At 33.6% G+C, this 5,775-nt stretch overlaps 1 non-coding gene across 1 annotated transcript; it reads left to right on the plus strand.

Annotated features, from left to right (window-relative positions):
* Positions 1-82, plus strand: TRNAS-GCU (transfer RNA serine (anticodon GCU)). The gene has a single exon. It is a non-coding gene; the product is annotated as a tRNA-Ser (tRNA).
* Positions 83-5,775: the final 5,693 nt, after the last annotated feature.

Below are 5,775 nucleotides of genomic sequence, written 5' to 3' on the forward strand. Positions count from 1 at the left end.
GACGCTTTGGCCGAGTGGTTAAGGCGTGTGCCTGCTAAGTACATGGGGTTTCCCCGCGAGAGTTCGAATCTCTCAGGCGTCGTTTATTTTTACTCTCCCAGCTTTTTTAAGATAAATTGGCCGTTTAGCACAAGAATTGACATGTGTAAGCAAGATTTGACTAGATAACACAATTTAATTATATTGAGTTTTAAAAACATAATATTTATTAAATATTTTTATTTTTAAGTGTGACAAGATAGTTGTCAGCGCTTTATACTATTCCAGTTTTTACTTAATTGGTCGAACGGTTCTGAAAATAATACGAAAAATTTTAAAACTGCCAAAATCAGGGTGTGTCAGCGAGATTTTTAATATTTAAAGATTCAATGGTTCGCGTTGCGATGTAGTAGCTATTGTAAGGAAAATGATATTTGAAAACTCCTGTAAACATTTGAGCACAATTCAACGGTTGGATCAAAAGTTTTGACCCTTTTAAATTATTATTCTGGTCTAACACGACCAGACCTCCTCTTGGGTTTAGATCTATCCTACAAGTCCATAAATACATCTGCTAGGCTATTCACGTAATCTGTTTGTGGCAAATCCTCATTTAGTTATAGTAGACTTACATTTAACTGCTTAGAATCACCCATTACTGTATAAACAATAACTTTTGCGATTTTAATTGAAGTTTATTTTTGAGTTAACAAGTTGGACAAAGATGTATATTTGACTCATAAAATATATTTAGAATAAAAACTTCATAAAATTATGATTTTTGTGTGAAACAGTTGATCGATTAATACAACTGGATCCAACTGGTCGATCGGTCGAGGTAGAAGATTGGAGGTTGACCGTGTCACGCTTTAGAAATGTAGTTTGACTAAAAAAATCAAGACAATATTTTTTAAAATATTGAGACAACAACATATTGGATCTACTTGGGTTTACTCGGATTGACTTAGATGAACTCAGGTTAACCTATCAAATGTCCAACTCAGGTCATAAGATCCTGATAATCTTGTAGAAAGAAAATTAAAAAACAAATTTATTAAGCTCAATTCTCAGCCAACCCAATATTGAAGGATGACATTGAAAATAAAATTCAATTAGAAAAATGAGTAAAGTCAACCCGGGTTAACCTGTCAGACCTTACTTATGAGACCGAGATAACAATATAGAAATAAAATTAAAACAAATTATGAAGATCAATTCTCAATCAACCCAATGTTAAAGAATGACATTAAAAAAATCAATTAAAAAAAGGACATGAAAAAACCACCTGAGTCAACTCGAAATAACCAACCAAATCCATGTCTCGAGTCATTAGGCAAAAATAACTTCATATAAAGCAAACCAAAATAAATTATGAAGCCTAATTCACAATCAACTCAATATTAAATGATGAAATTGAGAAAAAAAAAAACTCGAGGCAACCAAGCTAACCTTTGACATGGGTCATGAAACCGTGATAACTTCATAAAAACAAATAAAAAATAAATATGAAGCACAATTCTCAATCAACCTAATATATATTGAAGGATTAAATAGAAAAAAAATCAATTAAAAAAATATATCCTAAGTCAACCCAGGTTAACTTGCCATAAGTATGGAGTCAAATTCTTAATCAACTCAGGTCATGAAACCGTGATAACCCCATAAGAAATAAAAAAAAATATGAAGCCAAATTCTCAATTAAATCAATATTGAAGGATGAAGTTAAGAAAAAATAATCAATTAAAAAAATAACAACAAAATAACCCAAATTAACCCGGGTTAAACTACTAAACTCGGGTCATAATACTAGATGACTCTATAAAAAGTAAATCGAAACAAACTATAAAGTTCAATATTTATTAAATCTAACATTGAATGATGAAATTATTAAAAAAGACTTTGAGAACCAAATTGTAAAAGGCTAAGACATTTCACTGTTTACTACTACAATGAAACGTCAAAGCCTTTTAGTATATGTAATTGTGTAAACCGAGATGTCTTATCAAAGATTTAATATTTTTCTATTTTATTATAAGATATTTTCATGCTCAATCGAGACTAAAGTTTTTCTTTTCAAACAATTTAAAGAACGAGCTCCCAAATTATACATAGAGTAATTTTATGGTGGTTTAAAACTAACTAGTAGCTTCCTATTAGTTACTAGGGGTGTTCATGATCCGGTTCGATCCGGTTTTAACATAAAAATTCAACCGAACCGGAAAATGTTATTCCTTGTTAATATAACCCGAACCGAACTGAGAACCGGTTTAAACCGAACCAGTTTTGTTCTGTTCGGGTTGGTTTTTTAGCCTTAAAAAAGAGAAAAACCGAAACCAATTAAATAAGAGAAAACTTGGCCAATCACTGGACAAACTTGGCTGAATAACATTCAGAAAAATCCTTGTTGAAAACTTTGAATCCGAGCCCTTCGGTTGAGATCTGAAAGATCTCTCTTAGCCAAAACACAATCGCTGGATCTATCAAAGTTAGCACAACTATAACCATCTAGGTGGTGGCCCAGTGGTAAGAGCTTGAGACCAAGAGGTTTGCTCCCTCTGTGGTCTCAGGTTCGAGCCATGTGGTTGCTCATATGATGGCCACTGGAGGCTTACATGGTCGTTAACTTCAGGGCCCGTGGGATTAGTCGAGGTGCGCGCAAGCTGGCCCGGACACCCACGTTAAACTAAAAAAAAAGTTAGCACAACTACATGTTAACAAAAATTCCAATAGCATCCCGCAAACTACTGGGACCTCGCTAGCACAATTGCATGTTAATAAAACCAGAAACAAGCTTATCCAAGTTTTCTGCCATAAAGTAAAGCAAAGAGTAGAAAGGCAACAAATATGAGAGAAAAGAGCACAGAAGAGGGAGAGAGGGAGGGAGGGGTGGGTGGAAAGGGAAGGGGGAAAAGGGAAAGGGAAAGGGAAAGGGAAAGGGAAGGAGGGGCGGCTGGAAAAGTGGGGAGGGGGTATTTATTATTTAGGTTTAGGATGTTTTCTTTTATTTTTTTTTAATTTAGTTAAACCGGTTCGGTTTGGTCCGGTTCAATCGGTTTAAGCCTTTTTAAACCGGAACCAAACCGGACCGGGTGGTTTTTTTTATTTTTTAATCGGTTTATTCGGTTTTTTCTATCGGTTCGGTTTTTTCGGTTAATATTTTCTCGGTTTTTTCGGTTTAATCGGTTAATCGGTTTTTTTGAACACCCCTATTAGTTACTAATCATGATCAACTTTAAAAAAAAATAGAAAGATATAACTAGGATAAAAAAAATTTAGATGGAGATATTTTTATCACTTTTGATAAATCATAAATTTTATATTCTTTCTTTTTCTTCAAAGTAAATCAAATAACATTAATTATTTTTTGAGCACCATAAAATCTTCCCGTCATACTTATATATATATATATATATTCAGGAAAAAAGAAATAAAATTTTCTAAATAATAATCTTGATGTTCAAAACGACGCACACTTTCTAATGTGAAGTTACTAAACCTTTGATGAAGTACTACCAATCAACCTAACTAACCCACTCATAAAATATTGTCACGTGGACCATCAAGAACCTTTCAATTACATGGAGTATACGACGGAGGGCATTGATCGTCACCAAAGAGTTCGGCAAAAGACTTCGGACTCCTTTGGTCGTTAATTGCAAGACCAATTTGCAAAAAACGAATTAAATTTCATATATGTCTTGACCAAAGTTAAAACAATAGCTTTAGCATCAACATGAACGCCATGCCTTTCGTAGTAGCGTTTAATATTTATATTCGATATGCTAATAAGAATTTGTATAAACGATATTGTTTCTCTTTCAAAACAAAATTTGAGAACTTGCTCGTTAAACTAGTTAATTTGCTGGAATGTTATTAATAAAAAACTAGAAATATTTTATAATCAAGTTTATAAAATTAAAAGAAAAGAAAAGAAAAGAAATTAAGAAAAAAATAAGACGTTAGAGACACATCAAAACTCAAATGATAAAACTCTTAGTACTACCGAAAAGATATCGACAAGATGAATTTATAGACACTATGAAAAGCCAACTTCGAAGTTAGTGGTGAGTCAAACCGCAATCTAAAGACAGCGACACGCTCATTTGTTGGCATCTCATCACCAACTTCAAAGTTGGTTTTTCATGGTGTTTATAAATTCGTCTCGCCAATATCTTGCTAGTGGTACTGAGATTTTCATCATCGAAGCTCTGATATGTTTCCGACGTCTCATTATTTCTTTATTTTTTTTTCTTCTCTTATTTTTTGAGATGTTATCTTTTTTTTTCTTGATTTTTTGTATAGGTTATTTATTTGGGAAATGAATGGAAACCGTGCTAACGTGGGAAAAAACTCCTTGAATAATCCATGTGGATCCTGTCTTCCCTCGCTAGATTCAACTAACTCAAGGCATATCTTCTTACGTTTCTTAAAAATTAATTCATGTCTCACTAAATGCATGACAAATTTCGATGTTATTGCAAACGTAACTGCGATTCATAAGAACAATAATGACGAGTTAATTAATAACAAAGCATCAAGATAAATGTATATACCACATTAACCTACATGCATCCAAATCTAATTGATTAATGTACTATTAATTATTTTAACGTTCATCACATCTCTCCGTGAACTGGGGAGTACTTAATAATTAAGCATATGATGTGTCTTCATATATATCACGAGCGACTACAAACAAAAGGCACGTTCCTTCCTCTTTGCAACGCCAAGGAAGGGCGTCCTCTTGATAACTTAAACAAATAGTCAGCTTCTCTGGACCCCAGAGATACCCCAAGATGCCGTTGTCTCCATATAGTCAACTGTACATGAAAACATAAGGAGTATTATATTTATAATTTGCCCTTCCCATAAATTCTATCCCACTTCCCATACCGATCACATGGCTCAAGATAATGATATTCCTCTAAAAAACACCAGTCTCACCACCGCTTCCCGGTGGCCGCTTCGACGGAGACTATCTATACGTGGGCGTAAACTGCCCATAATACGTCTTGGAGGAGAAAAGCCTCGACGAAGGATGTTCTTAGTGAGGATGCTAAGAAGAATGCGGTTGAGGTGGCTAAAATTGCAATACCTTTGCATGTTAAAGAAGCTCAAGGAATATCATCGTAATCTCATGAAGGATATGAAGGTGTCTGGATCAAGTATAGATGCTTATAACCAGAGGATTTTCATGGAGACCTCTTTTGCTGTTCCTGGCATGGGTATCACTTTCTCCAACTTCCTTTCCGTGGCTGGATCCAACCCCTCTCGATCGTTCATCATGTAGAAGGTGTTTTTCTTTTTTAATTTCTGATCTTAAGATCAATTTCAGTTATGTTAGATTAATTGCCATTCTTTTCTTTCTTTCTTAATTTGCCTCTAAATATTTTCGTTTTTTTTTAATATATATTTTCCTTCTTTTTGTTTCAAGCCGTAAGAAATTAAGTTTAAATAAAATGTAATATATATTTTCTTTTCTTTTTTCCTTTTCTTCTATACAATCTGATCTCAGACTTAAATCGGAATACGTTAGTGAATGCAAGAAAAGTATAGCTCGTCTTGTTTTTTTCTTTATTTTTCTTTTATTTATTATGAATATTCAAGCCTTTCTTGTGAGATATATGTGATGTTTAAGAATGGAGCTGTGAAATTAGTTCTTTAAATGAACCACTTGTACAATCTCTCCGATGGGTATATTGGGGTTAGATTCCAAGGAACCCATTTTCCCGTCCAACAAATTATTTGCATAGATATAAAACTTAGAGATAATCTAAAATCCTAGCTGAATTTCGC

Source organism: Populus trichocarpa, chromosome 3 (assembly GCF_000002775.5).
Source record: "Populus trichocarpa isolate Nisqually-1 chromosome 3, P.trichocarpa_v4.1, whole genome shotgun sequence".
Lineage (NCBI taxonomy): Eukaryota > Viridiplantae > Streptophyta > Magnoliopsida > Malpighiales > Salicaceae > Populus > Populus trichocarpa.